Source organism: Pogona vitticeps, chromosome 4 (assembly GCF_051106095.1).
Source record: "Pogona vitticeps strain Pit_001003342236 chromosome 4, PviZW2.1, whole genome shotgun sequence".
Classification (NCBI taxonomy): domain Eukaryota; kingdom Metazoa; phylum Chordata; class Lepidosauria; order Squamata; family Agamidae; genus Pogona; species Pogona vitticeps.
In genome coordinates, this window is record NC_135786.1 from 159,807,489 (window position 1) to 159,832,738 (window position 25,250).

Genomic DNA, 25,250 nt, shown 5'->3' on the forward strand with positions numbered 1-25,250 from the left:
ATTTAAGTAAATTTAGTTGACTTAGGTACCTGTAACTAAACTAAGAGAACCTATGTTGCAGCCTTGCATCTAGTTTCTCAGGAGTAATCTTCAATGAACTCTAGACCTATAGTTGTATAAAGGATTCCAGCCCAATACTGTTGGTTTTTTTGCTAGAGAGTAAATCTCATTGAACTCAGTATGGCTTGCTTTTGAGTAAGCATCAGAATGATTAAGACTATGTTCCCATGAATGTATACTCTGGCATGTAGAAACTTATAAAATCACTGTTTAAAAGCAAGATGTTGCATCAGAATTTTGCAGAGACTTAGTTATAAGAGCTGATTTGCACTCAAAACCTTGAAATGTATTTCCAGTATTGAACATTCAACAGCAAGACTCTGTTTTGTCTGATCTTGAAAGTTAAAGATGCTTCTTTCAATTAAGAAGTGTAATTTCATTTTATTTAGAAAAGGAAAGGAACAAGAGAATGAATCCCTAATAGATGCACTTGAGTTAATTTTAGCATCCTTCTGTTTAGCTGCTTAGCAACACTTATCCTATGACCTTCTACACACCACCTACTTTTGCAAGGGATAATAAGCACAACCTCAAAGATCTAGCAGTGATAGCCAGTTTTGATTAACTATGCAAGACTGTCTGTGTAAAAAACAGTTTTTGCTTGAAGAAAAAAAAGCTAGATTTATGTGTCTCCAATTAAGACACTCTCAGTAAGGGGGGGGCAACAAAATGTGATGGGAAGATTCTCTCCAGGTAAGATACAGACTGATAAAAATCTGGGGGTGGGGTTGTAAAACACACCACCTGCCCTTAGGCCAAAAACCCTAATAATACACATACTCTCACTGTCCACATCTGAAGTTTTATGTGAATAAGCACTTGACCTTCAAAGGCCAAAACAAGGTTTGCCATTTGATGTAGTGAAGCAAGAATGGATGCTAACACCTACAGCTACATAAATTTAAAAAACAACTGTACTCAATTTTAGCTTTATTCAGCTTTCTTCTTTAGTTTCCCAAACTTTAAATACTCAAAAGTGCTTGGATTTGGCATTAAAGGCGAATTAGAAAATCAAAAAAAGTCTTTTAATAAATGATCAAAGTAAAAAGAATTCTAATTAAAAACCATTAAAAAGTACAGGTAGCTGAAATGAAGCACTTTTCTAGGTGCAGATAGAGTATCTATAAATCCATAGTTTTAAGGTGGATCGAAAACATCACATTTGTACTTGGTTCACACTGCTGCTGCAAGACAGACTAACACACACACACACACACACACACACAAAGACATCAGTTTCTGGCCAATTGCACTAAAACAAACAAAACCATTAGGTGTGTCTTAAGTGAAGAATGAAAAGAAGTGTTGTGGTGACTTGATTGATTGGATGATGGAGCCATGCTGTTTCGGAGTTTCTACTACACAAAAGGGCCTATTCTCCAAAGGATGTACATAACACCAGTTAATGCTAATGGGCATTATGCAGACACATGGAGCGAAGACTATACCCCTAAGCCTTCAAAAGGAAAATAAAACCCTAAAACAAATATGGCTGGTGTGATCATGAGTCACTGGGGTGCATCCCCCTCTCCTGCATTTGCACTCATTCAGCTGTGGAAGGGGAGTGCTAGCAAGTTTTTAACTCTTCCCAAACTAGGAAAGGGATCTACTACCATCAGCTTCCACACTGGCAAGTCAAACACACATCACTGGGGCAGCTTCAATGAAAGGAAAGCAGTACCGGGTGATGTTGACACAAAACAAATTCCAGATTCCATACCAAGGAGATACCTTTATAGATAATGCCACAGTATGGAATCTGGAATTTAATTAGAATGTTTTTGAAACAACCACCGCCTTAAGGAAGCCAACATAGGAAGACTGTGGAAAACAGAACAAATTAAATTCTCCCTCTTACTTCATTTCACACAGGTGCATTTTTTTCTCTCCCATCAAAAGGCTGGAAGGAACTAAGTTGGTATATAATATATAAACTAGGGCCATATAAGAATTCAGATTTCAACATGGGGTGTGTTTTTTTTTTTTTTTGCCAGAAATTAAGACAACAGCCTTCTTAGGACTAATTATGTGTGCTCCTCACAATAAAGTATATAGATTCCCACACTCACACCGATGAAACACAAAACACAGTTTTCCTCCACTTTTAAACAAATACGAATAAATACATTCAGCACTTTAACATGCAAATGCTTTTTTTAATGACAAAACCCCCTCCAAGAAGACATACACAGGCAACCCCTGAAAGTGTGTGGCTGGACACTGGTCTTCCTTGCTCACTCGGCGAAGTCCTGTAGAATTCTGCCCTGGCATGAGAAAGGCTCATCCCGATGGAGGCTTTCTCCTACTCGTCTCTAGCTACGCAGTCAAGGAGCAACAGAGGACAAATCTGCTGAGCCAGGAGAAAAGGCTTGCCCTCCCCTTTTTTAACCTATCAAGGATGCCTTGCAGAGCCCTTCGAAAGGGGGAGAGTAGAACTCAGAGGTAAAGAAGGGGGTGGGGTAGGAAAAAGAGCAAGCGCAGAAGCAGGGGGGGGATGGAAAGAGAGAGAATGAGCCTGAGCAAACTTATCAACCGACATGACAAAGTTCAATCCACCTCCACCATCAGCAGCCTGCAGCTGCTCCTCCCTCCAGAAAAGTTTTCAGCATCTCCACCTCGCTTCCTCTGGCTGCTCTACTCTGCCCGGCAACGAGATGCGTTTTTTGCCCTGCTGTTGCACAACTGCTAAAGCAAAGCCTGAAGCTACTTTTGGCCCAGGACAGAGCGCGAGTAACCACGTTTTTTCCACCGCTGCTCTTCCCCTTCTCCCCCCCCCCCCACTCATACACATCCGAGTTAAGGAAGTAGCAACAGCAAAGTCGTTCTTTTCTTCCCCCCACCCCCGCGGAAAAGTTTGGTCAAGTTCCAAAGAGTGGCTAGAATCTTTTACAAACTCTCTCTCACACACACACACACGCTCAAGTTGCTGCTTAACATCGAAGGGTGGGGGCGAAATCCGGGCGGGGGTGGCCGCGGGGGGGGAGAGAAAGGGAGGGGGAAGGAGGAGCGGCTGGAGCAACCCGGAGGACCGAGTGGATCTTTCTCCGCGGAGGAGGAACTTCATCCCTTGCTTACATTTGCAAGAATAAGCGCGGGGGGGGGGGAGGAGAGAGAAGCAAAAGAAATATCCCGATCGACATCGGGCGGGGGGAGAGGGAAAAACCTTTCCTCGCTTCTTAGCAACGATTAAGGTCGCAGTTTCCTAAGAGACGAGTCCCGACTAGTCTACATCAACACGTAGGGAAGAGTCGAGGGAGGGAAGGGAGGGCTTTCCAAGAAGTTGGTGATGCAGTAGTCGCGGGGGGGGGGGGGAAGCAGCTTAAGTTTAAAGACGGCATCAAAATGGAAAGGAAAAGATCTGGTTCAGGAAGAGGAGGCTTCCATGCAAAATTGTAGAAGTATCGCCCCGTTTGGCCGGGGGGGGGGGGGGGGGAGAGACGCAGCAGGAAAGTAAAACACGACACATCTTCCTAGTTTCGGACACACTCGGGGCTCTTTCCTGTACTCGTGACGACGCGTGTGTGCGTTTCCTCCTATGATCAATCCATAACGCACAGAGAGAGAGAGAGAGAGATGTGCCTTTTGACACAATGCAAAAGAGAAAAAGGGGGAAAGGAAACTGAGCCTCTTAATCCCTCACAGGCCGTTTTACAGCCCCCACGTACACACACACACAGAGAGAGAGAAACAGGAACCCCCAAAAGTTCTCCTAGGAGACTCTGAAGGGCAGAAAAAGTTGTCCGGGTGACGCCTGCACCTCTCCTTGAAGGCCAAGGAGAAGGAGCGAAGGAACAGCAAGCAGGCACGCTCTTGCAAAGGCTCCCCACCTCCCGCCTCTCCTTCCCTCCCCGCCCGAGGGGGGAAGGGGAAGGGAGGGGAACGCAAAAAAGGAACGAAAAGTACCAAAGTGCGAACTGGAAAGCAAGGAAAGGGAAAGGGAGAGAGAGACGGATGCTTTCCAGCACCCGCCCTAAGAAGGCGGAAAAGTTAGCAGATGCCCGAAAGAGGGGACGACGCGTGGGAGACATTCGGAGCGGGGCGGGGGGGCTGCCCCTTACCTTGTGAAAAGCGAGTCCACTTCAACTTAAAGGGTGGGAGAGGAGCGTCATGCCATCTCACCCCCTCCATCGTCATCAACTCCCAAGAAACTCCGCAGGCAAACCAATAAACAACAACAAAACAAACAAAACTGGAGAAGGGGGGGGCCTTAAAGAAGATGCAGGCTGTGGGATGTACTTGAGGAAGCGCGGAGGCCAACTGGGTTAAAAGATGCTTCTTCTCGCAGGCCCATCCAAAGCGCTGGTTAAAAATAAACTTTGCAGTAGGAGGGGTGGGAGAGATGATCTGGATGAATTCCTGAGCTCAGACGGTTTAATATGGATGAGCATCAGGTCCTACAGGCAACTGGCTGTAACGGGTGCTGCTGCTGCTGCTGGTACAGTTTGCAACACGGAAGAGCGGGGAGGGAGGGGGGAGGAGGAGAGCGGAGGGGGGGAGAGGCAGGGAGGAGGGGGTGGAAAGGAAGAGAGAGGCAGGCTGCACCAACTCATCAGCATCATCTTCTAGGCCACCGCCAACCAACTTTTGAGAAAGTTTCTCTACGACCCCCACCATCACGAAAACGAAAGAAAAAAAAAAGTCATGCCTCTCCCATTAAACGGACATTTCTACCTTTCGACAGACTTCTCCTCCTTCCTCCTCCGCATCCTGGCTTCCCCGTCCCATCAGTCCTCAAATAAAAAGTTCCTTACCATGCCTTTGAAGCCCCCGAAAGCGACTTTTCCTCTCTCTTTCCGCCGCCGCCCCCCCTTTTTTTCCCACGCCCGACTTTTCCGGATCTTCCAGGGCAGGTAGACGGGCTCCTTAAAGTCATTTTTTTACCCCCTGTGCCCTTCACCCCCGCGTACTTACCTTCGCCTCGCTCCAGGCTGAGCTGCTTGGGTCGAGCCATGATGGAAAGCTGGGCTTTGATGGATGCGTTTGATCGCGTCCCTTCTCTCAAAAAAATAAATACTCGTTGGGAAGTGGAGGGGGCAGTAAGGATACAGGGAGAGATGACACGAGGGACACGAACGGGCCAAAAAGAGGAGAAAAAAATAAAGTTTGTTCCAAGGGGGAGGGGGGAGAGAGAATCACCCGAGGGGGGGTGTGGAGAAGGAAAAAAAAAAGGAATCGAATTCAAAATGGCGTTTCTATGGATGTGCAAAGTTCATCAACTCCACAATAAAGTTCCCTTCCGCCTCTTCTCCCTGGAGGCAGAAGATGGACCGTGTTAGGGACCCCTCCAGCCCCGGAGCCGCGCTCCCGAGTCGAGTGTGACCCCCTCCGCCGGCGCTCTCGCCCCCCTTCCTCCTCCTCCTCCTCCTCCTCCTCCTCCTCCTCCTCATCAGCGGCGCTCTCCCCCTCTCACCCTAAGTAGACACATCACGTGTTGCTCCTGTGTTGCTCAGCCAGGCTGCGGCGGCCGCTCGCTGCCTGTTGCAAGCGGGAGCATCCCTATCTCGCTCGCTCCTTCGCGGGAGCTGGGAGGGGCTCCTCCTCCTCGAAGAAGAAGAAGAGAAGTGAGTACAAAACTTTTCTTCTTCTTCCTCCTCCCGCCCGCGCCCCCCCCCCGGGGACGGCCGCCTTCCCAGTTGCACGGAGCCACTTCGCCGCCTCCTCCTCCCCTCCCTGAGCGACTTTGCTGAGACTTTTTTTCCCCCCTCTTCACCCATCAAGGACAGAAGTCCTCCTAGGGGCTCGCTCGGCCTGCCTTTTCCAAAGGGAAGAAACTTAACTTTTCTTAAAAGTTGTTGCGAGGGAAGACAGCCAAGCGCAGCAGCAAGTCATTGGGGGGGGTGGGGGGGAGATACATAGGAAAGGAGGAAGTGAGCAGACTAGAAAGTCTCGGGGTGGTAGTGTACCATCTGGCTGCTGCTGTTGCTGTGGTGGCGGCGGCGGCGGCTACTGCTACTCCCCTCCATTACAGACTTCCAGTTGCAAGGAGGAGGAAGCGCCGCCGCCGCCGCGCAAAGAGAGCGAGCGAGCGAGCGCAAGGCCGTTGGAGTGTTCGAGCCTGATAAAAAGCGCCAGGGATGCAGCCGGCGCAGTATCTTCTTTGAAGGGCTCGCCCGCCCGCCCCGCTCCCGGGCTCAGAGGCCGCTTAATCCATTGTCAACCAGGTGCCACGCATTCAGCTCTCGCGCTCGCTCCCGTCTAATTAACGAGCCAGGCGACACGGAGAAGCCCCGTGTGGTGGTGGCGGCGGCGGCGGTAGCAGCAGCAGCAGCTCCCAGCCTCGAGAAGCGGATGGAGCAACAAGTCCTCCTCGCCTCCTGCCGCCGCCGCCCCCCCCTCCTTCCCTCATACACAATTAGTAATACACTTGCAACCTGAGGACAGCAAGGCCTGCGTGACTTTGACATCCCTCCCTGGCATGGCTGGCACAGTTCAGGCACAGGCAGGCGAAGGCCTCTTCCGTCTCCTCCGAAGTGCCTGCCCACCCCTCCCCAACTGCCACCGTCGTTTTCGGTGCTGATTTATGTAACACTTGATCACTTTTAAAACACACACAGTCTCTCTTGTCGGAAACGTGTAAGGCGCTCTCTTACTATTACTCAGGCCTGTGTGCAAAGATACCTTCAGGTTTTTTTTTAAAAAAAGTTTACTGTGTGCAGAGCTGAGGTCTAAACAGTGGGATGCTAGCTTCAAGCACCACTGCCACAAAGTCTCCTAAAGTCTACATACACTTTTGAAATATTTTTCATTCCCACAGGTGTGTGAAGAAATTGGATTAATATTGGTGCAAAATACACTATCCGGATTTGACTGGGCTTTCTTTTCTCCAGAAGTGGAATGTATTTCCCCCCCAAATTCATTTAGATGGGATATTCAGCAGCCAAGTACAGTATATTGTTTGATACTTTATGCCACAGAACCTAGCCATATTTGTTGAGAGATATGGTTTGCTAAGTCTTGTTCCCATAGAAGTGCATAAGAATGTAGCCTTAACTTGGCTTTTGGTTGAATCATGAGCAGTGTGGTACTTAGCATATGGTTAATGTCTAGCAAGAGGGGCAACATTCTGTGCATCTAATAAAGTGGGCTGCAGGCCATGAAAAGTTGAGCAAAGCAGTACATGGTAGGTTCTTGTATCACAAGACTGTTTGCTGAATATGGCACTTCTTTATGCTCATTCTGCCTCCTTCCTTTGCTGGATACACAGGTATAAAGTAATCCACCACATGAGTGCCCATGTAATAAAACTGTATGGTCCTATGGAATCCTGTTGGGCATGGGCTCGAATTCCATGAGATTACAGTCATAACCTGGTAAATGGGTGAACGGTTGAAGTACCTCCTGTCATTTTGGCTGAAAAAGGATCATCCAGCAGGGCAATGACAATTACCATTTTAAATAAAGTTCTGAGTTGAGTAATGAATGGACCACATGGCTACTTTTTTTTCTATTTACCATTTTAAAGTCAGATTACAAAATTGTACATCTTTATGCAGGAAAGGTGTAATTGTGCAAAAGGGAGAGAGAGTATAAAAACATCATAAGAAATTCTAAATGCTCAGGGAAATTAATTACTTAATTATATATCTTTAAATGTTCTGAAATAAGCAGCATATACTTTTAAGTGCACTTCTTGCATTACTTTCTCTGAATCACTCCTTGAGTGGCTTCCTGCAAGTCATTCTCTATGAAACCTGGCTTTTTATCTGTAAAATAGGAACGTGTGCAAACCTATTGCAGGGCAAATGATGAACAACATAATCCTATATATCATTTAATTTAAAATGGAAAAGGTTTTCTTAGACCAAGTGATACTTTGCATAGAAATCACTATCCATGGTGGATACCAGAATTTAGTGCACATCCCAGTCAAAACGAATATGTATGGATTATACTGTGATATACAGACTGATGAAATCTACAGCCAAGAAAGCCAATATAATTTGTAAAATAATTTTCAAAGTATCCTTTGAACCTAACAAACCCAAGGACAGCTTGTGTCACACAACCAAACCTAGTCTATAGAACCTTCCAAGTGGCATTTGTAATAAAACCTTGCAGTGTGGGTTGTTTCTATTCAGATTTCTAGCTATTCCATTCCACTCTCCCTTCCCAGGTCACATTTTCCATTTTTCTTCCCTATATCAATCTGTATTTGTTGGCTACAAAGGATAGTCAGACCTTCTGGGGTTGTTTTGCGTTCTTTCCTTAAATTTTTTCCCTTGCAACCCTTAGGATACCCCTGAGCTTGCTGATATCTCTGTCATGCACATGGGCAGTGGCATTTTGGATAAAGAAGGACCAGCACTCAGAAATAATGTTTAGAATAGGTATGGGGCAGGGAAACTGTAGTTCAGTGGCAGAGCAAAAGGCCTGAGGCTCACTCATTAACATTTCCAGTGAAAACAGTCTTGACTAACAAGGCTGAGAAAGTACTACGTTTTAGAGAACTTGGCCATAGTTCACAAGAGAATAGGAGGCAGCTTCATGTGTTGCAGTGTCTTCCTGATCTGGGGGGAAAAAAAGAGTAGGGAGCAAAAGAATGGGATGGATTTGCACAAAATGTGCAAAGATATGCATGCCAACTTTTTTTTAGAGAGATGAGGATGCAATTTTAGAAAGAACTCCTGGGATTTAAAGATAACCAATGAATTCTCATCAGCATGGGGAAGACTATGTAACCTAATTAGTGACAAGCAACCTCAAAGTCCCTGGTCCTCTTTCCTCTGAGGGATTTAAATATCTAAGGTGGATTTGGGCAGAATAGCTCTTGAAATACAGGGCATCTAGAGGACTGTCTTCTGCTAATAGAGGAGTGCCCCCTGTAAGATGGGACACATGGTCTCCCTACCTCAGATACCCTGATCTGTTCTACTCAGTCTGTTCTACTCAACCCTCACCTTGTGGCTCTCTCTCTCTCTCTCTCTCTCTCTCTCTCTCTCTATCTCTCTCTCTCTCTCTCTCTCTCTCTGTGTGTGTGTGTGTGTGTGTGTGTGTTTAAACAGCTCAAAGAAATAGGGAGATTTGAGTTCTGTCTGTTTTCCTTTTCCTTCTCGAGTTCCTTGTGTAGAAGCCAAGAAGGAATGGATTTCCATGTTACAGCAGGAACAGGAGGAATTTTCCTCTCGCTGGTGTGATTCAGTGTCTCCCGTCCTCCACCCTTATGAGAACGGAATGCAAAGGGAGGCAGATGACATATCCAACTTCTGCTGGGATTCCTTGGTCCTTTTTTTCCTCATTCGTTTCCTCCTAAGAAACCAGGGAGGTTTCTGTTACAGGGAGGTAGATGATTCCTCCTCTTGCAACTGGCACTTACTACTTTTGCCTTTTCCTTCCCACCCATCTTTCTTTTGAAGGAGCTGAGCAGGAAGGGAGTTGAAGACTTAAGATTTCATCAGCCATTGAGAACCAAGACTAGCACAAGACATTTTGCAGCCTGAGGAAAAATACCAAACAGCACCCCCTTCCAGGCCCGTCTGCAGCAGTCAGTCAGACTGGAATTCAATGCTGGTGATGGGGCATCATCTTCTACCACACCTACATGCAATAAACTAGCTTAGAGGGGTGTCAGGCTGGATCTCCCAAGTCCCAGTCAAACCACTTCACTGTCTAGTCCATGCTATATGGAGTGCCACTGTATTAAGTCTTACCTGCCATCATGAGTCTACTATTAATCCCACACTTGCATAGCTGAAAGATTCCCTGAGACTTCTTGAAAGGTTAAATAATAACATGTAATGTTTATAAGGGGAATATCTTGTGTTCCAAACACTTCCACTCCAGGGAGACAGGGTGCATAAATAATTTTTAAAAACTGATTTTTTTTATTTAACCAAATCTATCCTGATGGGAAGATGATATGAGATAAGCATTCCCCATACCTGCAGTGCGGTCCATGGAGGGACTAAATCCTGTGTCTCTATCATGGTGTGACAGAGTTCATTAAGAAACAGATTTATCACGGGACTGAGGCTTCTTTGATATAGAAGTTATGCCAGCATGAATGCTTAAGAAACCAAGAAGACATTGTAATGAAATAAATAGCTTGTGGGGATTCATATGAAAAATCTACCCATGTGCAGAGGTGAGCAAATGTTGCTCTCAAGTTTTGTTTGCTTTTTTTAGCCTGCAGTTCCCTAGCTGACTTAGCGAATTGTGAGAAATAAAGGACATGCAGTCCAAAGACATCTGGAGGGCCACAATGTCCCCCGTCTAGTCTATAGAAAGGTAGAGTGAACAAAGGAGGCCAGTATTACAGTATTGGTGACCCTAGAAATTGGATGTCCATCCGTTAATATGCCATTGTTGGTGAAAGGATGCTGCACTGCTAAATGGACCATTTATCTGAGCTCCTTTTGGAAGCATTTGAAAACATTCCTTTGGTTTTCAGAGCTCAGGATCAAGTGAGCAAAGAGGGGTTGGGGTATTCAACTATTTTATTTGAACTGTTTGAACTATCTTGATGCTTTGATTTAATCTTCCTTTTGTGGGGAGGGGGGTTTGTTCGACTGTTGATTTTGTTACCTGCCCTCAGCCTGAAAGATAGAGCCAACTGTGCATCTAGATAAATAAAAAGTATAAAGATAAATATGATGGAGCAGGGTATGATTGGTTTACATGACAGATCAATCAGCAAATGCTTTAGAAGATGATTAATTTCAGATTACTTGTAATCAGTAAACCCACAATTTGAGAGGAAGCAAGTTTATAATTTCTGGCCATTTTATTTCTGGTGTAAGCCTTACTGTGATAAGGGCTTCTAAGAGGGAATAATTAAAGAAAGTGAGTGGTGGCTTTCATCTGCTTAAGCTGGTATAGGGTACCTTTGGCCATTTTAGACTTTGGTTTCTCAAAGTTCCCTAGTAGCGGGACCACTATTAAAGGATTTAGAGAGTTTGGCATCCGGAGGACCAAAGGTTCCTGAATCCAAAGCAGAAAGGTTGTAGTCCAAAGAACAACTGTCAGGGAGCAAGATCAATTAAGCCTAATGCCTGAGGAGATGCAATCTGCTCATTTTATATTTCACTGTGTCATGTGGAGCCTTGAGTTTTGGGAAGAAGGCTTGGATGAAAACCCATCAATAAATAAAACTGGGCTCTCTTAATAAATAAAACCTTGGCACATGTACACACAAAAGTCTTTCACATATAGCTTAAAACAGCTGTGCTATCAGCCCACAAACCTGGTATCTAAATTTTGGTTTAATTAATATTGTCTTTATATCTTCCCTTTCCTTCAGAAAGCTCAAGCTGGCACATGACTGTCTCCCTCATGATATCCCTGCGTATATGTATTATGCCTACGACAACCCTGTGAGGGAGATAAGACTCAGAAAGAGTTAACTAGCCCAAGGTTCCAAATATCAGAAAAACAACACAGAACGTTTCCATTGGCTTTTTGGGGGGCAGTGGGGAGGAGAAGGAGCGGAAGGCAACATTTGAGATTTCAGATGTCAACCCATCCCTAGAGCAGGAACCCACAAAACCAGCCAGTCAGAGAAAGAAAGAAAGACAGCTAGGGAGCTGTTGCAGCCAGAAATGCCTTGCCGTTGTCTGCCTCTCTACAACTAACTCTACATGGTTCCCATGGGTGGGGGTGGCATCCTGTCTTGCTAGGAGAAAAGCACCTCCGGCTCTGTTGCAGGCAGGGTTGTCTTTCTCCCTGAAAGTTTGCACAAAACCCTTCCTAGAATCTTGTACCTCACCAGTTGGCCCACCCCACAGTTCAAGCACCACCACCATTCGGTTGTAAAATATATTTCCTACAGTATATTTTAGTCTTAGAACTGCAAAGCTGGAAGGGACCCTAGGGATCACTGAGTCCAGCCCTTGTCAAGGAGGCCCAGTGGGGAATCGAACTCTCAATCCTGGCTCCACAGCCAGATGCCTGAACCACGGTGCTATCCAGCCTTACTTTAAATATACAGTTTTGCAAAATGTAATACGTAAATTAATTTATCAGTTCATGGTTTTTATAGGATGAATGATTAAGTGATTAAAAATTATTTTAACTGTTTGAGTCTCCTCTAGTTATTCAGTAACTCAGCATTTAGTAACACCTACGGGATGTAATGATTATAATAATAGTCACCTGAGATACCTCTTGTAAAGGAAGAGACATTACAAAAAATTAGGGTGGATTCAGATTACCCTGTTAGTCACAAGGTTGTGTAGTTGTCATGGTACCTGTCTGGTCTAGGAAATACATTTTGCTGTATAAGATGATGGACAAAATGGTACACAGCTCCCAGTTCTAAGCAGCAAAGCCTAGTGAACTGGCTGTTAAGAAGTTGCCTTAAACTGAGTCAGACTGCTGGTCCAGAGCTTCCAGCAGGATTATTTCTTAACCCACTATGTCGATTTCTGCTATTGCGTGGTGATCTAACTTCCAGTTGGTAACTAAGCCCAATCCCACTTAGCTTCTGAAGTTAGTTAAGTTCACAGTGGCATGAGGGAATGGAGTCCTACTTGAACTAAAGTGATGGGACAGCCTTTTGTGAATGCTCTTGAGGTCTGCAGACTGGCTTAAGCGGCCATGTAAAACACAGAGCGATGTTCTCCGATTCGTTGCTTCTATTTGCTCATGAGAGCTTGCAAAATTTTCTTTCTCATGCTACGTACGTCTCTTTAAATCTTCTGTTCTGCATGGCCCACTGTGTCCGGGGAGCTGCAATCCAAAACTGTAATTGTTCAAGCTCTGTGGCTCACCGCCCGTACCCCCACATTATCATCATTCACCAGAAGTGGCAACCTCAGATTGTGTCCAACCTTAAATTTACCTGGTCATCTCAACCTTTCACCAGAAGTCTTGCGCAGTCAACAGCATCACCTTGTCTGTTAGGAACAAACATTTTCAATTAGAACAAACATATCTTGTCAAATAATTATCACAATGTGAGGGGATTAGTCTCAGGACATCTGAATTGATCAGTGGAAGATTTGGTGACAGACACTAGCTGCATAGCATTTAAAAATGATTGGAATGGATTAAATTTCGTAGAAGATATGTCTATCAATGGCTGTTGGCCATTATAGCAATGTGAAACCTCCCTGTTGTAAAAAGTAGTATTTTAATGAGACATACACCACAGGGACATGTTATGCATTTTCATACTGAAAATAATGCTCAAATGTCATGAAATGTTAGTGTGTTTCATTATTTAATTGAGTGTGTGTGTGTGCATGTATGTGTGAGGAGAGAGGGATCATACACAAATATACATGCAAGATGTCAAGTAAAAGGGGAGTCTGATGGTCATGAATGTTAAAAAGCTTACTCTCTTATGATCCAATTTAAGTTTAAAGGTATGCAAAATAAGCACATCCATAATTTATAACCACACTACTTGATAATAAGAGAAGTATCTCAGATCTGCATTATTGTAGATTTCACATACACGAGTGGTTGCGGTTGCCATGATTTTGAATGTGGTTTTCACAGAGGCTCATAAGCCCATTTGATCAGAGTTGGAAACAGTATATTATAGCTGGATCTACTCCAATAATTTATATTCTTATTAAAGTTAGGAAAGCTACTTTTTAAAAGTAATTCCCATTACTCATTAACTATTTAAAAAGTAAAAGGTAGAATTGCTCATTACATAGTTTTTAATAAATTCACTTACTGTTTGAAGAAACTCTTACATTTTGTAACAGGGTGGAATAAAACTTGAACTATTCCTGTCAAAATGATAAAATAAATGCCTTACAAATAACTTTTTAAAGTTACTAGTAAACTTCCTATTGCATTAGTGAAGTAAATTATTCCTACTAGTTGTCATATAGTTTGAAACATGACATATTGTGTTATTGTTCATAGGGCAAAAAGTAATATCTTAAAAGTAACGAGATGTTTACTTGTTCTCTGCTTATAGACCAGCCTGCCCCAACCTTTAAGGTATTCGGGAGTTTAACTTTTGTGGCCTCTCAACATTGGCCATGTTGGCTAGGTCTGATACAAACAGTAGTTCAAAATGTCTGAAGGGATGCAGGTTGGAAAATGCTGCCACAGTGTAGTGGTGTGGGACCTTTGGCCCTCCAGATTTGGAAGCTACATTTCCTTCAACACTGGCCATGATGGCTTTAGCTTCTGAGAATTGAAACCCAAAATATCTGGAGGGCAAAGTTTCCACATCCATGCTGTAGGGAGTGGTAATTCAGAGAGATGCCTGTGGTGTGGGATATGAGTGATGGTTGTCTGAGGTGAACCCACATGAATTTCTCTGGCCCCACTATCATGACCCAGTCAAGCAGGTCTGGCAGCTTTTCAGGCACAATAAAAATCTGTAAATCGTGCTTGACTGGGAAGTACAGAAGAATCATTTATCCTTCATCTTTAAAAAGAAGAAGCCATCCTGCTATCTCCCAACAATGGTACCACTTTCCTTATATGTTAATCATATTGCAAAAAAAAAAAGAGAGAGAGAGTTACATATATTGTGCCCTGTAAGACATTAGAGAAGTGAAACAAGCTGGAAAAGATCCATACATAAAAAGAAGGGACTTTATGACATTAACAGCAGTTTTTGCCAACCTGGTGCCCTCTAAATGTGTTGGACTCTTTTTGTTATGGTTATGTATCATCAAGTCACTTCCAGCTTATAGAGCTCCTATGAATTAGTGAACTCCCAAAGATCTAGTAATTAACAACTCTGATCAGGTCTTGCAAACTAAAAGCTATAGGTTCCTTAACTGAGCAATCCATCTCATGTTCAGTCTTCCTCTTTTTCTCCTCCCATGATTGTACTTCCTCTTCCTACTATTATTGTCTTCTCTCGTGAATCATGAAAATATGTCTTACATCTTTTCATGAGTACAATAGCCCCAGTTTATTCATTTTAGCTCTGGAGTGAATTAAACCTAAATTTGATCTAAAACCAATTTATTTCTCTTTCTGGTCCATGCGGTCCATAAAGCTCTCCTCCAATACTATATTTCAAATTAGTCCGTTCTTTTTTCCTATCAGCTTTCTTCGTTGTCCACCTTTCACATCCATACATCATAACTGGGAATACCATAGAATGCAAAATGTTGACCTTGGTCTCCATTGACACATCCTTATACTTGAGGATGGTTTTCAGCTCTTCCAAACCTCACTCTTCTAATTTCTTGGCTATAGTCTCTATTTGGATAGATAATTGAACCAAAGTATAGGAAACCTTCAACAATGCTTTTTTTCATTGTCGGCATTTATGTTATATAATACTAATTTAGTTATGATTTTGTCTTTTAATTTTCAACTGCCATCTTCCTTTTGCACATTCTTCTGTAACTTCCATCAGTAATATTTTCAAGTGGTTGCTATTTTCTGTCAATAATGTGATGTCATCTGCCATATCTTAAACTATTTTCTCCATCTATCGCCTTTATCTGAATCTAATTCAGTTTTCTATATGATACACTCTGCATATAAATTGAACAGACTAGAATTGAAAAGAAATTGCACCCTTGTCTGACAACTTTGTCTATTAGAAACCTGTCTGTTTCTCTATATTTTGCCCTAAGAGCATCTTCTTGTCAAGAAAATAAGTTCTACATCAGTATGATCATTCATTGTGACACACCCATTCCTTTCAGTATGAGCCATAGCTTTTTATAATCTACTTAGTCAAAAGCTTTGCTATAATCTGTAACACACGAATTTAATTTCATTTTAAATTGTTTAGTACTGCCCTATAGTCAACATATATTTGCAATACAGTATACTCTATAGTGCCTCTTCCTTCTAAATCCAGCTTTGAATATTTAGGATCTTGCTCCAGATATGCTCTGTTGTAAAATCATGAGCATCAATTTACTTGGCATGGGAAATTAATGCAATGGTAGTTACTGCAATCTTTGGTGTCTCCTTTCTTGGGGTTAAAATATACATTCAACATTTCTAGTCTGCGAACCATTGTTTTGTTTCTCAATTTTGTTCATAAATTCTTCTTAGAAATTTGACAGATTCAGTCTCTATAACTCAAAACAGTTATGCTGGTATCCCATCTACTCCTGGTGATATATTTCTTCCAAGTGCTTTGAATGAAGCTTTAATTTACTGTCTAAAATTACAGGTTCCTCATTCAAAGATTCTTCTTTAAAAAAATCTGTTAGTCTTGCACCTCTTCTACATAGCTCTTTAGGATATTGTTTCCACCTTGTCTTTATTTTCTCCTGACCAGATAAGCAATTCCCCTATTGATCTTTCTGCATCCATAATCTTGCTTTGAATTTCCCTTTGATTTTTTGGACTCTATGGGAAGAGATCTTGTTTTTCCCTTTTGAATTTTCCACTTCTATTTCTCTACTATAAATACTAGAAATGTTCTCTGTGCGTCAGCCACTGAGAAATTGCATTTCAGCATTCTGACCCTATTTCTTTCACCTTTCACTTTTTCTTCTTGTCTCAGTTTTAATTCAGTCACCCATTTAGGCGTTTCTTTTCCTTTGGGTACAGAAATAGTCATTTTGCCATTTTCTCTGATTATATTTCTATTTTCATTTCAAGTTTTGTTTTATAAGCAATTCAGCTCAATAATAAAAATATCTCCTTACATGACCTTTAAATTCTTCAGAATTTTGATTTAAATTAGGTTTTGAAGAAATTGCTGTTTTAGTATTCTTCTACTCCTACCCTGTTTTCCACAGGGAAAATATTTTTCCTATATCTTTTACTCCCATTCAGAGATGGTTCATGCCCATCTCTACTTCCAGTTGTATAGTCTGTTTCATTTCTGTAGTGGTCATCCGGTGATACCCACATTTACAACTGTCTCTTCAGTTACTTAAAGCAGCACCTGTAATAAACTTGCCTGCTTTTATATTTTTGTGGCCTAACAAAGCCATTGGGATTCCCAGTGTGGTGTAGCAGATAGATGGATGGGCAAGGACTCTGGAGAACAGAGTCACTTACCTTGAAAGCCCTATTAGGGTCACTATAAGTTGGTTTCGACTTGATGACATAGAGCACACAATAAAGCCATTATCTATCCTTAATTCTGGATTCTTTCAATATGACTCACAACAAAATTGGATCATCCAGATTAGATTTAAAACTTTAGAAAAATTAAAGACTATTTGCCTGATCCTTGTTTAGTGCTAAAATTACAATGGTGGTGAATAGTTAATACATATGTATGACAGACAAGAAGACATGTCGCTTTACCCTTCACTGAGTGCCACAAAATACATTCTATGCTTGTTTAGCTGATGGGGGAACCAAATAATAACATGTTGATTCAAAGCTAGCAGTTCTTCACAAGGTGGTGTACTCCAGATGTGTGGGCCTACAGCTACTCTCACATAGCCAGCTACTCTCACATAGCCATTCCAACTCTTCTGGAGGACACTAGGCTGGGCAGGGCTGCCTTAAAACAACAAAGAAGCTAACCATTTTGGTAGTATATTCTTGTCTCATCCACTTCTGAATTCTATTTCCTGGACTATTTATTTACTTATTTATTTCATACACTGGCTTTTGACCAGGACACAAAGTCACTTACAGTGAAACTCAAAAACAGTTTTACTTAAACACAAGGTAAAGGAGTAGGTGTCATCTGTGGGGATAGGGACCACAAATTATACCCCAGTGTCATTCATCATTCCAGCAGAGACTTGGAGTCAGTATTTAGTTGAAATATTGAACATTTATTAGGAGCTATTTACAACACATCTCCATCACTCAGTTCACACCACTATACTCTCATTAAAGGAATTAGCTCCAGTCCACTGAGTTTCTGGCAAAGAGGTGGTGTTGGGGTTACATTCATTCATTCATTTATTCCACTTTTATACTGTCTCATTAGTGTTATCACAAACACCCAGTTCCTAGCATTGGCTTTTTTGGCCTCCTTGAGTGTTACAATTCTTAACATCAGGGACTGAGAGGAACAGGTGGGATGGTAGCTATTTTGCAGGAGAGACGTTCCACCAAATATGAAAGTCCTAAATCATTAAGGGCAGCTATGACCAGAACATTAAACTGAGTTTGGAAACTAACAAGGAATCCCTGATAGTGTGCCAAGACTGGGGATATGTGTTCATATCTGCTGGTATCTGTGATCAGTCTGACTGCCGCATTTTGGACCTGCTGAAGTTTCCGTACTGACTTCAAGGACAGTCCTATGTAGAAAGCATTACAGTAGTCTATTTTAGATATACCCAATGTATGAACCACTGTTATTAGGCATTTACCACACACCAGACCCTTACAGTCCAACTGACAGCCAAGGCTTTTAAACATTTAGCTTCCCTTTACGGATGTCTCTAACCAGCTGTCATGGGTGCTTAAATTGTCTCCCATAGTGCAAAAGGCATAGCTGTGTTGGTGTTAGCTCTCCCACTATCACATCATCTCTCCAATTGTGTGGAAAGCCAAAAGGATGTGGAAGTAGACCCTACTTGTGCTTCGAAGCTCACCTGTTCACATACCATTATGAATATTAAAATGTAATGAAATTTGTTGAAATTAGCTGCAGTCAAGACGAAAAGCACTTTAAAACATCTCAGTTAAAATACTGATAACTCTTCATCTCAGCGATATAAAAAAGGCATACTTATTGTATATTCTTTCTTTTGCAGGTTGTCACTTGCCAAATGGAAGTCTGAATAAAAGGATATTTTTAATTTATGTTGTTCAATCGGTTTGGCTGCCATACAATAGGTGAGGGCCAGACTAACCTCCCTGAGCAGAGAGATCCAAAGCCTGAGATGGCCCACAGAGAAATATGTCCTCACCAAAAGAGTTTCTGAAGGTGGCAGAAGAAAAAAGAAGGGCTTGTTCTGCAGTTTGATAACCCCAAACAGCATTTTGTACAAAACGATAACATTCTGGAGATGTAGCATTAGATGCCCCTAAAGAGAAGAGCAGAAGATAGCTGCTCCCTTTCCTCCAGTATTTCCAGATGCATGCCATCATTTACCATATTGATCTTGCTAGTTAATTGATTTGGCAAGTTGTAGTTCTGCATGTGGCCTTGCTTGCCAGAGGATTCAGGGAGTTATAATGCAAGAAGAACCCTTGTACTACATCTGGCATTTACAGCAGGTGCCGGGTGATATATTATCCAGATTCATCTAGCAGTATCCAGTTCTGGTTGATCTTGTTATAAACAATTAAATGATCCCAGGTACTATGAATTCATGCATCAAAGACACAAACCATGTTCTTAGGAAAAGATTGATCGACTCATATTTGGAATGAAGCTATCATCTGTTTCAGCCTCTCTAACAAATCCAAGATGAAACAAAAAAAACAAAGATATTATGGTCCTTAAGCTGTTTTGTTTCACTTAGCTGTTGTTGTTTGGGGATATAAAAGGTAATCACAAGCATCTTTAATATACAGTACATATTCGCTACATATTTAATATATCCAGAAGCAAATATTTAAAGTTTCTCGAGACTCCACACACATCTCAAGAATCTCCTCCCCAACAAACACATCAGAGCGGAACATCTGACAAGATAGCAATTTAAACGGTTGTTTGATTTGTTGTTGTTTAGTGGTTGTGTCTGACTCTTCGTGACCCCATGGACCAGAGCACGCCGGGCCCCCTGTCTTCCACTGCCTCCCGGAGTTGGGTCAAATCCATGTTGGTAGCTTCGGTGACACTGTCCAACATCTCGTCCTCTGTCGTCCCCTTCTCCTCTTGCCTTCACTCTTTCCCAACATCAGGGGCTTTTCCAGGGAGTCTTCTCTTCGCATGAGATGGCCAAAGTATTGGAGCCTCAGCTTCAGGATCTGTCCTTCCAGTGAGCACTCAGGGTTGATTTCCTTCAGAATGGATAGTTCTTCAACGTGGTTCTCCATGAATCCACACTAATGGGTTAAGTCAGCACTTGTGCTGGCCTCTCGGAATCTTCTAGAGCTGCAAGAGAAAAGTAACAATGCAGTTCTCTTTGCAGTCCAGGGGACTCTCAAAAGTCTCCTCCAGCACCACAGTTTAAAAGCATATTTGGCGGCCAGCCTTCTTTATGGTCCAGCTCTCACTTCCATCCATTGCTACTGGAAAAACCATAGCTTTGACTGTGCAGACCTTTGTCGGCAAGGTAATGTCTCTGGTTTTTAAGATGCTGTCTAGGTTTCTCATTGCTTTCCTTCCAAGAAGCAGGCGTTGATTAATTTTGTGGCTGCTGTCACCATCTGCAGTGATTATGGAGCCCAAGAAAGTAAAATCTGTCACTGCCTCCATATCTTCCCCTTCTGTTTGCCAGGAGGTGATGGGACCAGTGGCCATGATCTTAGTTTTTTTTATGTTGAGCTTCAGATTGTTTTTTGCACTCTCCTCTTTCACCCTCAATATGAAGTTCTTTAATTCCTCCTCATTTTCTGCCATCAGAGTGGTATCATCTGCATATCTGAGGTTGTTGATATTTCTTCCAGAAATCTTAATTCTGCTTTGGGATTCATCCAGTCCAGCTTTTTGCATTATGTATTAGGCATATAAATTAAATAAGCAGGGAGACAATATACAGCCTTGTTGTACTCCTTCCCAATTTTGAAACAATCAGTTGTTTCATATCCAGTTCTAACTGTTACATCCTGTCCTACATATAGATTTCTCCAGAGATAGATAAGGTGGTCAGGCACTCCCATTTCTTTAAAAACTTGCTATAGTTTGTTGTGGTCCACACAGAGGCTTTTGCGTAGTCAATGAAGCAGAAGTAGATGTTTTTCTGGAACTCTCTGGCTTTCTCCATAATCCAGCGCATGTTAACAATTTGGTATCTAGTTCCTCTGCCCCTTCGAAATCCAGATTGTACTTTTGGGAGTTCTCGGTCCATACACTGATAAAGCCTACCTTGCAGGATTTTGATCATAACCTTGCTAGCATATGAAATGAGTGCAATTGTACGGTAGTTGGAGCATTCTGTGGCACTGCCCTTCTTTAGGATTGAGATGTAGAATGATCTTTTCCAATCCTCTGGCCACTGCTGAGTTTTCCAAATTTGCTGTCATATTGAGTGTAGCACCTTAACAGTGTCACCTTTTAAGATTTTAAATAGTTCCACTGTAATGCCATCACCTCCACTGGCCTCGTTAATAGCCATGCTTTCTAAGGCCCACTTGACTTCACTCTCCAGGATGTCTGGCTCTAGGTCAGCAACTACATTGCCTGGGTTGTCCGGGATATCCAGATCTTTCTGGTATAATTCCTCTGTGTATTCTTGCCACCTCTTTTTGATGTCTTCGGCTTCTGTGAGGTCCCTGCCATTTTTGTCCTTTATCATGTCCATCTTTGCATAAAAGGTTCCTTTAATATCTCCAATTTTCTTGAACAGATCTCTGGTTTTTCCCTTTCTAATGTTTTCCTCTACAGTGGTGCCTGGCATAGCGACGTTAATCGGTGCAGCAAAAATCATTGCAAAGTGATTTCGTCGCTGTGCGATATTAAAAAGCCCATAGGAATGTATTGAAACCCCTTCAATTCATTCCTATGGGCTTAAAACTGTTCTTTAAGCGAAAGTCCTCCATACGGCGGCCATTTTCGCTGCCCAATAAGCAAGGAATCCGTCCCTAAACACAGTGGCGGCTATTTTTTTACCTGGCAGCCATTTTGGAACCACCGACCAGCTGTTTAAAAATCATCGCTTTGCGGTAAGCGAAACAGGGTACCTATCATCGGAAAGCGATTTTCCCCCCCCATTTAAAACATTGCGATGCGATCGCAAAAGCAATTGCAAAAAGTTCGTTGGTATGCGATTTCGTCGTTAAACAAGGCGCCCGTTAAGCGAGGCACCACTGTATATATTTGCATGGTTTATTTAAGAAGGCCCTTTTGTCTCTCCTTGCTATTCTTTGGAAGTCAACTTTCCCTATCTCCCTCGCATTTTGTTTCCCTTCTCTTCTCTGCTATTTGTAAGGCCTCGTTGGACAGCCACTTTGCTTTCTTGCCTTTCCTTTTCTTTGGGATGTTTTTTGTTGCTGCCTCCTGTACAGTGTTATGGGCCTCCATCCATAGTTCTTCAGGCACTCTGTCCACCAAATCTAGTTCCATAAATCTGTTCTTCACTTCCACTGCGTATTCATAAGGGATTTGGTTTAGATTAGACCTGAGTAGCCCAGTCGTTTTTTCTACTTTCTTCAGTTTTAAGCTTGAGTTTTGCTATAAGAAGCTGATGATCAGAGCCACTATCTGCTCCAGGTCTTGTTTTTGCTGACTGTATAGAGTTTCTCCATCTTTGGCTACAGAGAATATAATCAATCTGATTTCGGTATTGCCCATCTGGTGATGTCCATGTGTAGAGTCGCCTCTTATGTTGTTGGAAAAGAGTGTTTGTGATGACCAGCTTGTTCTCTTGACAAAACTCTATTAGCCTTTGCCCGGCTTCTTTTTGAACTCCAAGGCCAAACTTACCTGCTGTTCCTTTTATCTCTTGACTCCCTACTTTAGCATTCCACTCCCCTAGAATGAGAAGAACATCTTTCTTTGGTATCAGCTCTAGAAGGTGTAAGCCTTCATAGCATTGGCCAATTTCAGCCTCTTCAGCATTGGTGGTTGGTGCATAAACCTGGATTACTGTGATGTTGAAAGGTCTGCCTTGGATTCATATTGAAATCATTCTATCATTTTTGAGATTATATCCCATTACAGCTTTTCCCACTCTTTTGTTGACTGTGAAGGCTACTCCATTCCTTCTACGGGCTTCTTGCCCACAGTAGTAGATATGATAATAGTCTGAATTGAATTTGCCCATTCCCATCCATTTTAGTTCACTGATGCCCAGGATGTCAATGTTTATTCTTGCCATCTCCTGTTCGACCACATCCAGCTTCCCAAGGTTCATAGATCTTACATTCCAGGTTCCTATGCAGTATTTTTCTTTGCAGCATCAGACTTTCCTTTCACTTCCAGCAGCTGAGCATCCTTTCGGCTTTGGCCCAACCACTTCATTAGCTCTGGAGCTACTTGTCCTTGTCCTCCGCTCTTCCTCAGTAGCATATTGGATACCTTTCGACCTGAAGGGCTCATCTTCCAGCGTCATATCTTTTAGCCTTTTGTTTCTGTCCATGGGGTTTTCTTGGCAAAGATACTGGAGTGGCTCCAGGTGGATCGCGTTTAGTCAGAACTCTCCACTATGACCTGTCTGTCTTGGGTGTCCCTGCACGGCATAGCCCATGGCTTCTCTGAATTACTCAAGCCCCTTCGCCACAACAAGGCAGCAATCCATGGGTTTGTTTGATTACTTGATTTTATTCCGTATGTTTGTGACTTAAGTATTTCTCAGTGTATTTATTTCCTACTGAATGTACCTCCTCTCTTCAGCATATGAATGGCAAGAAATTAGAATCTAATGTGTTTCTCCTAGGAGCAACTAAATGCAAAATCCAAAATGATATCAAATCAATGGCCCTGAAATAAAAACGAGAGAGCCACTGAATTTAAAATGCCACATTTGTGTTTACAAATTAATTTGTTTGATTAATTTTTGTACTGCATTCCAAGAGCTCACATAAAATCAGTGTATTTTAAATGCACTGTGGTACCTTTGTTTTTCCAGGTGTTTTAGACTTCAGCTTCCAGAACTGCCAGTGGTAGTGAGCAGGGATCTAAGGAGTTACAGTCAAAACATGCTAATTTCCCACAGGCTAAAAGATCAGCAAATCAAGCTGCCGGTTTAGTTTACAACCATAAGCAGGTCAAACGCCAGATTCACCAAGATTAAGAAAGTCAGTCTTCCGTTCTTTAACAATCATGATTTAAAGCACTGGTTCTTAACCTTGGGTTACTCAGGAGTTTTGGACTGCAACTCCCAGAAGCCTTCACCACCAGCTGTGCTGGCTGGGGTTTCTGGGAGTTGCTGTTCAAAAGCATCTGAATAACAAAGGTTAAGAACCAATGATTTAAAGGATCTTTTTCAAAAATGAGTGGAGCAAGGGATAAGAAGGGGAGCAATGATAGGACTAGAACCAGGGTTGAGGTTCCATATACAGGAGCCAAAGGACACAGTGCTTCCAAGCCCTGAGTCACCAAATATTCTTAGACTATAACTCCCAGAAATCCTGACCAGCACAGCTAGTGGTGAAGTTTTCTGGGAGTTCTAGTCCAAGAATATTGGAACTCAAGTTAGGGAACCAATGGATTAGAGACTTCTCACAAACTTCCACCATGCCTTTTTTAAAAAGAGGGCATTAACGACTTCCGATGTTAAGGGGTCCAAATTCTCCATGCTTTCCTTTTCAGACAAGATGGAATGACTGTGACTCCAGTGATATCCATGAAAGCTGACAGAGAACAACAACAATAAAAAACCAGACAAGATCTCAAAAGTCAAAGCTGTCTTTGTACTTGGACTGAAGTAGTGACTGAACTCTCCATGTTGGACTGAACAGATACAGATTTATCAGGAGTGGACATGGGAAGGAGGAATACTGTAAACATCATAACAGGACCATGTTAGATGGGAACCCTGGGCACCCATGTGGTGTAGTAGTTACAGTGTTGGATAAGGATTTGAGAAAGCTGGTTTCTATGACATTAACTGAGTGACCTTTGGACAGTACTTTCTGTCTGAACTAACTCATAAGGTTATTGATGGGGCAGGAGGAGTCATGTATACACCTCTTTGGAAGAAAGTTGGAATGATAACAACAACTAGGGAGAGCTGACTTAGAATGTTGGACCAGGACCAAGGAAATCTGGTTCAAATCCCCACTTATCCAAGTAGCTCACTAGGTGCACCTGGATTAGTAATTCTCTCCAAATCTAAAACATGTCTAAAACCTTATTATGAGGATAAAAAGGGAAGGAGACAACCATGTGGAGCAGGGGGTAAAGAACCTTTGGCCCTCCAGGTATTGTCATCCATACTACAGCTTCAGTCATTCCTGATCACCAGTTGTGCTGATTTAGGATGGTGATAACTGGAGTCTTGCAACATCTGCAGAGTTGGGGGTGTTCTGTCCTTAAAGATAACCTCCCTCCAAGCTCTTTAGAATAACAAGTAGGCCATGGTTTCTTTTTAACTGCATTAAATAAATGTTCAGCCAGTTGCTACAGCAGAGAAAAAGGAGGAGAAGGACTTAGTTATGCCTCCAACATAATCTATGTTACCTTGAGTAGGTTGTTTGTAGAATAATTTAACTCCCCAGAGTCCTATCATAGTAGGCTAAAATAAAAATAACATTCTGATGCATAGACATGGCGTTCTGTTGGCTTCTGATTTCTTTCCTTTTCTTCTCTATGTATGTGGAACGGGGAAGACCAACTG

At 42.5% G+C, this 25,250-nt stretch overlaps 2 long non-coding RNA genes across 9 annotated transcripts in view; one reads left to right on the plus strand and one right to left on the minus strand.

Moving 5' to 3' along the window:
• The window catches only part of LOC144589211 (uncharacterized), an 86,573-nt gene extending 81,136 nt beyond the window's left edge, over nucleotides 1–5,437 (minus strand). For 4 of the 8 annotated variants that reach the window (XR_013545179.1, XR_013545181.1, XR_013545185.1 and 1 more), the window contains exon 1: nucleotides 4,119–4,539. This is a non-coding gene — a long non-coding RNA (uncharacterized LOC144589211). Of the gene's footprint in view, nucleotides 1–4,118; nucleotides 4,540–4,971 lie in introns of those variants that run through there. The other 4 variants (XR_013545180.1, XR_013545184.1, XR_013545183.1 and 1 more) reach the window with 3 other exon arrangements.
• A 45-nt stretch (nucleotides 5,438–5,482) lies between these two features.
• On the plus strand, nucleotides 5,483–25,177 carry LOC140706857 (uncharacterized). Its single transcript, XR_013545188.1, has 3 exons — nucleotides 5,483–5,621; nucleotides 18,618–18,699; nucleotides 24,224–25,177. It is a non-coding gene; the product is annotated as an uncharacterized LOC140706857 (long non-coding RNA).
• Nucleotides 25,178–25,250: the final 73 nt, after the last annotated feature.